The 12,274-nt window shown below is 42.7% G+C and overlaps 1 long non-coding RNA gene across 1 annotated transcript; it reads right to left on the minus strand.

Moving 5' to 3' along the window:
- Positions 1-5,330: 5,330 nt before the first annotated feature.
- Positions 5,331-7,044, minus strand: LOC140992039 (uncharacterized). Its single transcript, XR_012177999.1, has 3 exons — positions 6,772-7,044; positions 6,370-6,637; positions 5,331-5,493 (listed from the first exon to the last, which is right to left on the minus strand). It is a non-coding gene; the product is annotated as an uncharacterized lncRNA (long non-coding RNA).
- Between the last annotated feature and the right edge of the window lie 5,230 nt (positions 7,045-12,274).

A 12,274-nucleotide genomic window follows, 5' to 3' on the forward strand; every position in this document is an offset into this window, starting at 1 on the left:
TGTCCAGTCCAGCATCGTCCCTGTTTCCTCTGGATGTGACAGAGTGTCATCAGTGTCTCTGGACTGCTCTGCTGCATCTGCCAAGCAGCCGTCACGTCAGGAGCAGACACAATAATGAGTTAATTACTCGTTAACAGAGACTCGATGTTCTCTGCAGTCAGGTGGGAAAATATGTGCATATATCAGCGTCGCCTAAAAGGCCAAAATCCAATATTGTTGATCCGTTGTGTAAATCTACAGTCATTTAAAGTGAGCACAGGTTAAACTAGTGTGAACGAGTGTAAAGTCTGTGGCTCTCTGTTTCTCTTTGTGTCTCACCTGCTCACTGTTGAACGACACAACTGTTGTTCATCTTCACTTCATCCTGAATCTTGGAGGTTGATGTCAGAGTGCTGAAGTCTGCACTTTAAGGATCTTTCTCATCACTGCTGGATCATATTTCTGGGTATTGTTCTTTTTTCCTGCCTTTCTTATACCAAGTGTCTCGGTCCTGTGGTTTCTGTGTCATTATGTGTGTTTTATAGGTGTTTTCTGCTCTTGTGTTGTCTTCGGCCCGTTCTCCAGTGTTCTGGTTTCCCTCCTTCAGGTGTTTTTCCGTTCCTTCCCCTCACCTGTCCTTTCCCCGCCTCCCTCCACCTGCAGCTCCTCCCCTCGTTAGTGTGTGTGTGTAGTCTTTGTGCTCCTCTGGTCTTTGTCAGATGGTCCGTTTCCTCCCGTGTTTCACCTGAGCCTGTTTCCTCCAGCGTCTCCCCGTTTCTCCCCGTGGTGTGTTTCCTGCTTTTTGTTCCCGCTGTTATTTCTCTGCTTTATTCCTCCTGTTTTTCCTGAGTTGTACTTTTGCTTTTTCTTAGTTTCTACTTTGTATTTTTGGAATTTCCTCTTCTTGGTTTTTGGGTTTCTCTGGTTTTTGGATTGTTCAGCTTTGGTTTAATGACGCTTGCTTTTGTTCCTCATCCTCCTGCCTCCCTTGTGTTTCTGTGTTTGGGTCCTCACCTTTTCTCAAACTGGGACACTAAGTCTCACTGACGGTGCCGGTTCTGACCACCTCCCTGCCTCCCTTGTGTTTCAACTTAATCGTCATTGTAATTCAGTCTAACCAGAGTGCAAAAAGCAGCAAAGTGCAGTGAAATTAATATATATATATACATATATACACATGTGATGAGGAGGTCATACCGTGGTGAAAACTCTCTGTTTGTGACATCAGCGGCTTCCTGCCTTCTCACACAGTGAAGTGAGTCTGTCGCCGGGCAGATTTAAAACCACTGCAAAGACACACGTCCCACACTTCAACCCAAAAGACACGCGGTTATTGAAAGTGACAACTTGAACTCACAGTGTCTTTGTCTTACACGCTCAGACACAACAGCAATAATGACTTTCTTTGGTCCAGATGTTTTAATCTGCACTGATGTGATGAAGCTGTTTATCAGCCTCATCCAGCGTCTGTCGGCTGAATATCAGCATCATGTGTTTGGAAGTTTGTACAATGTTTCAGTGTAAAACTGATCAATAAATAAAGTGTTTTTCTGTCATTTATGAAGCATCACACCACAGTTACAATGTTTATTTGTCCCTCTAAAAAGATCTTTCTATGTAGAAAATGTATTTGTTCATGTTCCTGAGATATCCACAACTAAAAGACAAGGAAGTGAGTTTAGTGGTGATGTTAAGTTTTTCCTACATTAATTTGTAGTAACTCACACTGGAGTCATGGTATCTCAGGAAGAACGGGTTTACTTCAACTTTAACTGGAGGAAGGCGGGTAGTACACATCGGCTGTGTCCAAATTCAGCGGCTGCAGCCTTCAAGGACGCGGCCTTTGCGGCCCACGGAGCCCGGGTCCTTCAGAGACCTTGAAGGCCTCGTCCACCGTTGTTAAATGGGTCGGTCCAGCCTTCGGAGTGTTTCCTGGTTGCGTCACCAGGTGTTCATGCATTAAAGTCTGTTTTGGTTCAAATCTTTCAAACGTGTACATTTATTTGTGTGTGTACAATGTGTCAAATCTAAATTGAATTATCAACATTACAAAATAAACATTAACCCATTGGTGATTAACAACTATATTTACCATCGCATCACCAGCGTCACGTATTTTAACTGAAAGTTAAACTTTGGAGGTTTTATAGTCCCTTGAAGTTTAACATATCTGGCGTTGGATGTTCAAATGAGTAAAAACCGAGTATAAACCCAAGACTTAAATTTGAATGTCCTGTCTGCGCCACTTGATGTCGCCATTTTGTCTTGCTTCCTCTTCTGTTTCGGGACTGAGCAGCGGTGCGCAAAGGATCTTGGGACATGTGAGGCCGCGAAGGATAGTAGCGGTGCGTCCTCCTAAACGAGGGTGGGGAAGGCTGCATGTGTGGGCTGCATGTGTGGGCTGCATGTGGAGCAGCCTTCGCGCAGCGTTGTGACGTAATTGGCCTTCAAATGCGCCCTTCGTGGGCTGCAGCCCCTGAATTTGGACACAGCATCACACATCACATTAGGACGAACCCGAACATCCACAACGCTCGCGTCCTCTATGTGTGTATTCTGGTTCTCTCCACCAACTGCGCCTTCTCATTACTACAAACTAGACTGTGGAAGAATTATTCAAATCCTTTAAAGTAAAAGAAGAAATATAATGTAAAAATATTCAATTGAAAGTCTCTCCCTCTGGCTCACACACCCGGAGAGGGACGCTGTTCTCCGGGGGGAAGTTCACTGAAGACTCGGTCAGGAGGGCTGACCGCCCGGTGACGTTTCCTCATGAAACATGGTGATTTTATTCTCTATACAGGTTGTCAGAGACAGAAACTGCAACAACACGATGGTGGTTGAAGGCGACAAAGACATTGTGAGGTCAAGTTTTCACTTTTAATAACCGCCAGTGAACAGCGGGAGCTGCGTGGCTCTCTCTACCGGGCACAGACGCTGTTTTTCGGGCGGACGTGTGACGAAGAGTCGGTCGTACAGACTGGATGACAGACGCTCTTCTACGTATCGAGGCGGGTTTTTCCCTCATATGAGATGCTGAAGACAAAACCTGCTACCACGTTACTGGTGTTTGGCCATGAAATGTGTCTTTGTGGGTTGAAATGTGGGAAGTTTGTCTGTGTTTTTTTAAAGTCCGCTCAGTCGGCAGGAGGACTCCTGGATTTAGGAAGCTGCTATGAAGAGCAGAGATTTACCTCTTCATCACATTCAGACTTCCTCCCCTTTGACCTTTCACAATAAGAAAGAACACTGAACACACTGTAAACAATGTCGTGTTTATTTGTGTTTCTGTCTGTTTCGACTTTTCCTGAAGTGTACACAGGTAAGTGATCACAGGTATGTGGTGCCGTGCACGGAACCGCGCCCCTATACAGCTCAGCATAACGTGACGTCACGTTGCTGTCTGCTATTGAGCCACGCCCCTGCCAGTGAACCACGCCCCTATAACCAGCAGCGAATAGGGGCGTGGTGCCGTGGATGTAACCGCACCCCTATAACAGCAGCGAATAGGGGCTTGGTGCTTTTACGGAACCGCGCCCCTATAACAGCAGCGAATAGGGGCTTGGTGCTTTTACGGAACCGCGCCCCTATAACAGCAGCGAATAGGGGCGTGGTGCCGTGGATGTAACCGCACCCCTATAACAGCAGCGAATAGGGGCTTGGTGCCGTGGATGTAACCGCGCCCCTATAACAGCAGCGAATAGGGGCGTGGTGCCGTGGATGTAACCGCGCCCCTATAACAGCAGCGAATAGGGGCGTGGTGCCGTGGATGTAACCGCGCCCCTATAACAGCAGCGAATAGGGGCTTGGTGCCGTGGATGTAACCGCGCCCCTATAACCAGCAGCGAATAGGGGCGTGGTGCCGTGGATGTAACCGCGCCCCTATAACAGCAGCGAATAGGGGCTTGGTGCCGTGGATGTAACCGCGCCCCTATAACCAGCAGCGAATAGGGGCGTGGTTCAATTCACTCATAAATACAGAAGTGAGGCTCGTCCTGCTGTCAGAACATTAACGGGTCCACTGAGCAGTAAACCCAGACCACAGACTGCATTTAGTGTGTCTGCAACTAAACAGGAGGATTCAGGGTCTAATCAGTGTGTAGATGACAGAAGCTGCAGCTGCTGGGTGATGAAGCTGACTCTGGTCATGTTCCTGTGTTTTTATCATTCACTGAAACCATCAGCGCTGAGTGAGTTTCATTGAGACACGCACACACACACACACACACCGGCACATCTGCTGATAGAGAGAGACAGAGACACACACACACAGAGACACACATCGGCCGATAGAGAGAGAGTGCTCTAAAATAAATGTATTTTTTATGTCAAGTAAAATAAGGGCTGTCTTTCAAAATAAAAGACGTGACAGTGCTTCTTAAAGTAGGTAATTTAAACCACAGATCATATGAACTTTTCCCCATTTTCATTTTTTAAAAACTCCTTTTCATATTTTAACAACATCAACACTAAAGAGTGAAAAGTCTTAAAATCAGATGAGCTGAACCTTCCGGCTGAAGAGAGAGAAAGGGGCGGGGCTTGTTGTTGTAGCCAATAGCGTTCCGCCCCTGACTCGCAGCAGCTTCCGGCTGTCTGAGATCTGTCTGATGTGACGTAAAAAAATTAAGGAAAAAAACCTTAAATACTACACAAATAGCATGAGACAGATTCTCATACATCTCAGTTGTGAGACACTTATTTTCATATAGTGTTATTTATTTGATGAGAAATTATGAATGACACTACTTTTTCCCCATGACTTGTTGAAGTTTTCAATAAATGCAATAAATGCAAGTCCAACTTTGAACTGTTCAAAAAATTATAATTCAAGGTGAATGATGATTATGTATCCCCTAATGCAATACTTAACCTTTTTTAAAGAAATTTTTTGACATACAAAAACATTTTTGGTTCTTTTGTGTGTTACACCATAGGACATTTTGTCACACTAAAGGACAGAAATAGTAGTCATTAGTAGTCATTAAAGAGAAATTGAGAGGTGTTACATTGAAATATTTTTTATTTAACTTTGAAAATGTCAGAGATGAAAGAATATTCTTTTTTTTACAAACAATATCAACCATATTTTTAAACAAAACAAAATATAATAATTTTCACCTAACTTAACTGACTACTCAACAGAGCAAATATTTGAAACAAGCAAGTTTAAAAGTGTGTTAGGGGGGAAAGAACATTTCGTTTATATCAATCATGTTTTTAAAAAACAAAACAATCATTTTTCACCAGATAACCAACAACTGTCTTAATTTAATTAATGTTATTTCTTTCATTTAATTTCATATTATTCAATTGTTTAATACAGTAGTTCTCCTCCTGCTCCTTTACTCCTCCTTTTCTGCTCCTCCTCTTCACCTTGACTTCTCTCCTCTTCTCTTCTTCCTCCTCCTCTCCTTATCCTCACGCTCTTCTTCCTCTTCTGTGTGGATCCCTGTTAATTTTCTCTATATATTTCTGTGTCCTCTCTCTCCCACTCATTTTTCTTCAATTCTTTGTCTTAAAAAAAAAAAAAAAAAAAAAAATTAGTAGGCTACTTTTTTCTCATGACACTTTAAAACAGTACAAATTTTCAACAAAAACCGAAAATATTTTAATTAATGTAGCTATTGCATTTAAAAACACTGAAAATGATCAAGGGAATAAAAATTGTTTTAAAAAAATCTTATTTAATTGTTTAAAATGCTTCTTAAAGAGACCTTCTGTCACACTAAAGGACATTTCAGCCTTTTGTGTGAGTTAATGACCATGCTACTCCTAGCTAATCTGTCTTTAGCAGTTAGCAGTTGTATAATTTTCCATAATTATGTAGTTTAACCAACAGTTTTTAATTGAAAAATATAATTTAGTGACGTCACACCAAAGGACAACAAAACCGAACACTTTCATAGTGGTTCGGAAAAAGTTAAATACTTGAATAATGCTGAGACAAGAACTTGAATGTCATTGTCTTCATAGGAGGCTTCAGTAACACGGATTTGAATGGGGTCCTTCAATTAAATAGTTGTTCGTGGAATTGCCCAATTAAAAATCAGAATAATGTGTCACACTGAAGGACATGTTTTTTGTGACAAAATGTATCAAGTTCCTATGCATTTAGAAATATATGGATGAAAAAAATGATTGCCATTTATTAAAATAAACACGTAAAATTATGCCTGACTTATTTATAAACATTTTATGCTTTTTAAAATTATATATATATATATATATATATATATATATATATATATATATATATATATATATATATATATATATAAATAATTTTAAAAAGCATAAAATGTTAAAAACATCGTCTCCATGAAGTTTGATCAGTTTCACCTGAATCACTGAGTCAAGTGATGAAAGTGTTTCAGTGCAGTGACCAGTCACCTGTTCTCCAGCAGCGTCACTCTGACAGGAAGCCCGCGCTGCTCGCCCGCTTTATACAGCGGCGGCTCATCCGGGTACTTCGCCTTGTGTCAGGCCCCGCCCCCTGGTCGGTGAACACTGTGCTGTGTCAATATAACAGCATGTTTGGCTTTTAGGGGCCTAAATCTGATGGTCAGCAGGCAAACAATCATGTTGTAGTCGATCCACGTTCAGATCATCATAGAAAAGAAGTTCCGGTCCAAGTCTACATCAAAGTGGATGACCCTGACTTAAAAAACACACAAAACTCTTATTGAAAGTCATTAAGACACTTTATTACATGGTAGTGAATAGAGAGGGTTTTTTTTAAAATAGTGCCAGTCTAATAAATCCTCATTTTCATGCCACGATAGAGTAACTTACGGATGGTCCCCAAGTCGGCCTCCAGGTCAGCTCAGAGAAACTGAGGGAGAGACGCTGCTGGGTGTCTCCAGAGTGAATGTCAAACACAATAGCAGACTCAGCAACCCTGAGTGTCTCCGAGCCACAGGGAGCAGAATGGAAACTCAGTCGGCAGCTCAGCAGTGGAGAGTCTCCAGCAGGCAGCCACAGGCTAAACAGTCTCTGAGGGAGCAGCAGAAGATCTGAGAGCTGGGGACAGAAGGCAGCAGGCAGGCTCAGCAACAGGTGATCAGTCTGAAGAGAGCTGGAGAGTCTTGCATAGCTGCAAAGGACAATGTGGCAATGAATGTCTCTGAGCTGGAGTATATATACCTGGTAGATTAGTGATGAGGCGCAGCTGTGTGAACAGGTGTGTGGAGTTGGCTGATTGGCTGAGAGATGCTGGAGACAGGGCAGGTAGAAGAGAGCAGGTGACCTGTTCTGCCAAACTGTGACATGTAGCAGGTCAGCAGCTGCTTCTCACAGTCGAGGATCCTTCCCTGAAATGAGATGAGTTGTGATCTGGAGGCTTTAAAACAATCTCAATATAATGTTTGTTTCCTCAGCAGGGTATCGAGCTGTTTGCCCGACTGAGCCGATCAGAGCCCAGGAAGGTTTGAATGTAACGCTTCAGTGTCTTCTGGATCCCAGGGTCAACCTGGTGGGTTATACATCCGACTGGAGCAGAGCTGATCTGGATAAGTTTATTCACGTCTATCAACACAGACGTGATGATCCTGATCCACAGCTGGATCTGTACAGAGGCAGGACGACTCTGGTCCATGAAGACCTGAGCAGAGGAGTCCAGACCCTGATGATCTCCTCAGTCCAGCTGTCTGACGCTGGATCGTACAGATGTTACGTCCCACATTTGAAGGCAGGTTGCACCATTAACCTGACTGTTGGTGAGTGTCATGACGCTAACTCTGTAGAGTTCAGGTGCAAAGAGTCAAACAGTTCAGCTGCTGTATTAGTGGATATTAAGATGAAGATGAAATGTGTCTGTCATTATTTATAATCATACAGGATCATGTATTTATAATGTATTGTGATGTTAAATATAAGTTACTGTAAGTGACCACTGGGTGCTTGAAGTAGAGCAATGAGATCTCTGTGTTATAGGCTGATATAATACATGACAAGCTGGTTATAAGTTACTGATATCATGTTTGTCCTTTGAAACAGGAACGAGAGAGACACCCAGCACAACCAGACCTCCACTGGATCCTGTGAGCGAGCCAGACAACCCTGGTAAATAACTTTGAGCTGTTGGTGTTCAGACGTCTGGTGTCAGTCATGTTGATGCTTCAGAGTGAAGGGAACACTTTGTGGAAACAGGAGAGAGTCGGCTTCATCATCATGAACCCTTCTGCTTTGTCTCAACCGAACATCTTCTCTGATCATCTGTCAGATGGTGAAAACAGGAACGCTGTCCGTGCTGGAATCACTTCCACTCCTTTCATTCTTCTCTGCGTCGTCATCGTTGTTCTGGTTGTGAGGAGCAGAAAGACCCGTAAGTTAAAATACAAAGCAGCTTTCTTGTTATCGACAGTTCAGATGATCCAAACCAGGCGTGTTTCAGTCATTCACACTTATTTTCAGGGAGTTGTTTCATAGAGGAGGTTTTAATAAGTCTGAACATCCTCTGATTCATTTTCATTTCATGCAGAGATGTGAAAAATGTATCTGATCGCTACGTCTCTGTTTCCTCTGCAGTTAACTCCAACATCAGCAGAGGAGGAGGAGGAGGAGCAGGAGGAGCAGGAGGAGGAGCAGGAGGAGGAGGAGCAGGAGGAGCAGGAGGAGGTGGAGGAGGAGGAGCAGGAGGAGCAGGAGCAGCAGCAGGAGGAGGAGGAGCAGGAGGAGGAGGAGCAGGAGGAGCAGGAGCAGGAGCAGGAGGAGCAGCAGCAGGAGGAGGAGCAGGAGGAGGAGGAGCAGGAGCAGGAGGACCTGCAGAAGACCGTCTGTGTAACATCGTCTGAGAGGTGAAGTGATGGACGTCAGTCTGTGGACGACCATGAAGCTCAGAATATTTTCTAGGTGTCAACTTGTAGAATATCAAAGATCCATTGAACTGGAGACGTGTTTTATTGACGTCGCTGCCGACTGAATTATCTCAACATCCACTGGATGGATTGATGCTCGTGTTTCCCCTCAGGATGAATTATAATAACTTTGGTGTTCCTGTCAATTTTCCTCTAGCGCCACCATCAGGTCAAAATGTGACTCTGGTTTATGAGCAAATATATTTTGGGCACTTTTTAAACGATCTGTGGCGCCTGGTGTAAAGTGCACAGCACAGGTGCATGTCAGGCTGTAATGGTGACCGAAACACAACCAGGTTTTTTTAATGACCTTTTTCTCCTGTTTGTAATATTGTTGATCACATCGTGCCTTGACGCAGAACGAGAGCAGCTTTCCATCAGTTTAAAACTTCATCAGGAAGAAAACTTTCATCTCAAGCTGCTTCTGAGAAACTGGTTCCTGCTCTCATCTTAAACTGGTCCGACTGCTGTAAACATCTCTACTGGACGAGCCACATCAAACAATATGAAGGCTTCTGCTCAGGGGCGGTTCTGGGATCGGACCTTTGGGGGGCTCAGCCCCCAGGAAGCAGCTGACATCCGCTCTTGACGAGGAATCATGAGGCTACCGAATTTAATCCAGTTTTTACATTTCTTAGAAAAAGGCTAAGACTTTTCATAAAAGCAAGAATCTTTGATTATCCAACCATGATCTATGTACACGTGCCACTGACATACAATCCCCCCACTACATCAGCCGCTCCACCGGATGAGAGTCTAATATCTTCCTAAACCGATGATAACAGTAATGATTAAGGATGAACAACGATCAACTTTTCTCCAAAACATAGTTAATGTAAACTGAGGAGAGGCTCAATGGACCACAGCTGTCTGTCTGTAACATTGTGTCTCAGCTCTTCTGGCCTGTTAAAGGATAAAAGATCATCTTGAACTTTAGCCTATTTTGGGCTATTTTTAAAAGCCTGTGCCCTCTAAATGGGATTTAATATGCACTGAGACATGAACCACCTTCCTCCAGCCGTGGACAGTACAGTATTTCTGTATCATATTTACACAGTACTGAAACACATTGGCTTTCAGTGTAAAATACACATGGTAAATATGGAAAATGGATGGTAAAAATCTGAAGACAAAGTAAAATATGAACTTCAAAACAAATTGTTTTATTGATATTGTTTGTATAAACTTACATTTTCAGAAAAAATATAGAAATATTTAAAGGGAGATTAAAAAGTCATCATGAAATTACTCTAAATATAACGTACTTTATTTTTCTAGGTAATTGGTGAGGTGGTTTGACCCTAAAACAATCAATGCCCTTTTCTCACCTGCTTCTTCCAGGTCTTGCACCTGTGTGTCCTCTCTCTCTCCATCCTGCTCTCTCACTCTTTACATACATACAAACGTTTTGTAAGGAAGAAGTTATAAACCTTTAAAATAATACATGAAGCAAACAAGCCCAGTTAATTCAGAAGAGAAGAAGAAGAGATGTTTGACTTTAAGCCGTCAAACCGAGAGACCTGGCAGGTCAACATGTGTCTGCTGGTGTCAAACACTTCATCACAGGTCAGTTAAATGTCTCTGAGTAAATCACGTGTGCCGATTGTGTCTGTAGATCCAAGTGAATAAAAAAAGCCTTTGTAAAGTTGTAACTGCAGTTTTTACTGTGTAAAAATATTCATATATATGAAATTGTACTTTGAAACACTAAAAGTTCTGACAAATCAGAAAGCCATGAGGACAATGAGCATCTGTGCTGCCTTGAAATGGTCTTTTTGATGTATGTGTTTACATTCCACTTCCTGTTTGTCATTTATTTTGTAAAAGGACTTTAAATAAAGAAAAAGTTGTTCTTGTGAACGCAACATCTCACGAACGCTGTGAGGACTTTTCTTCAGACTTTGCACAAATGTTCACTGACTCAGATGAGCTGATTAGAAAGCTGCCTGTCTGCCTCTGTTCCCAAAAGACCTGCGATACATGAACAAGGAGTGTCGACTGCAGCGACGATGCAACTGTCATCTGATATAACAGTTATAATACCAACACACACACCTTCACTTTGAATGTGCACATCACCATGTACATGTTTTTAATTGACAACAACTGAAAGGCACAAGAGTTCAGGTGAAAACAAACAGATACACAAATGTAAGCAAAACAAACCCAAGACAGAAATAACAGGAACACACAGTGAGCAGACAAACAGCTTTCACAGTAACACTGACATGTTTTGCACTTTGTTTAGTTCCACACAGAAATTCACTGCTTAAATCTGAAAATCCCCAAATTTCTGTTCATGAACAAAGAATTTCTAACAAACAAACTTGACAGGAAAATGTGCAGTCCTGCAAAAAATATGAAATAAAAATACAGATGTAACGCATCATATATTAAGAGTTCATTTGCAAAGAACAAATAAAAGCCTTCCTTAAAACTAATGAACAGCTGTTTGATGCACACACGTGATTTAGGACAAATACAATCTAAGATATTTATAATGCTTAAACATAACTTCATAATGTGTTGTTAATAAAAAGATGCATAATCTAATAAGATCAGAAACGCAGAAACTAACGAGAAGAAGTCTCGTTTGTTTGTGTAAATAAATGTCTGAACACGTGTTGAATGCGTTTGGTCAACTCTCATTTCAAACAAGGGAAACTAGTTCAGCTGCCCGAGTCATGGTGCTGACCCGGCTGATGGTTCTGTGGCCCGTGAACCCAACAATTTACTAGATGAGCTTCTCTACAGAGGATTTAACTGTGAAACGCTGGTTTGTTGTGTGTCTGCTTCCTGCTGCCAGTGAAACATCTGTATCTGCAGCAGCTGGTAAGTCTGCAGCCACATGTTGGAGGAAACGGCCTCCAGTTTCAAACAACCATCGTTTCGCATCTTCCATGAGATGTGTTGTGTTTTGTGACGTGTCTGAACCAGTCACTCTGGGTTTCCTGCTGCTTTCGAGGAGGCGACACAAGAACTGACTCATGCGCGTCCTTTGCATCGTCGCACAGGTGAGTCACTTCCTCCAATGTGAACTGCACATCCTTTGCATTTCCATCGTTTTTCATGAGCTCTTTCGTTTCCTGTCTAATCTCTTTAATGTTGTTCCCGTGTGTTTGTCGTTTCTTTCTGAAGACTCTCAGTGTTGCAGGCCAAAGCCTCAGCTGTCAGCCTGCCTGGTCTCCTCTCGTCCACTTCGTCCGCTCCTTTAGTGTCCCTCATTTTGCATTTTCCAATGTGCGCGTTTCATCCATGAACACAGCAAAACACTTCACTGACAAACCGCATTCACAACAGGACAAACAACAACAATGTGCACGGCCTCAACACAAGTCAACACTTCAACATAGATGCACATGTTGGCTCCTGCAGAAGCGTCACATTCAAACCTTCCTGGGCTCTGATCGGCTCAGTCGGGCAAACAGCTGATACCTGCT

Source organism: Pagrus major, chromosome 1 (assembly GCF_040436345.1).
Source record: "Pagrus major chromosome 1, Pma_NU_1.0".
NCBI classification, from domain to species: domain Eukaryota; kingdom Metazoa; phylum Chordata; class Actinopteri; order Spariformes; family Sparidae; genus Pagrus; species Pagrus major.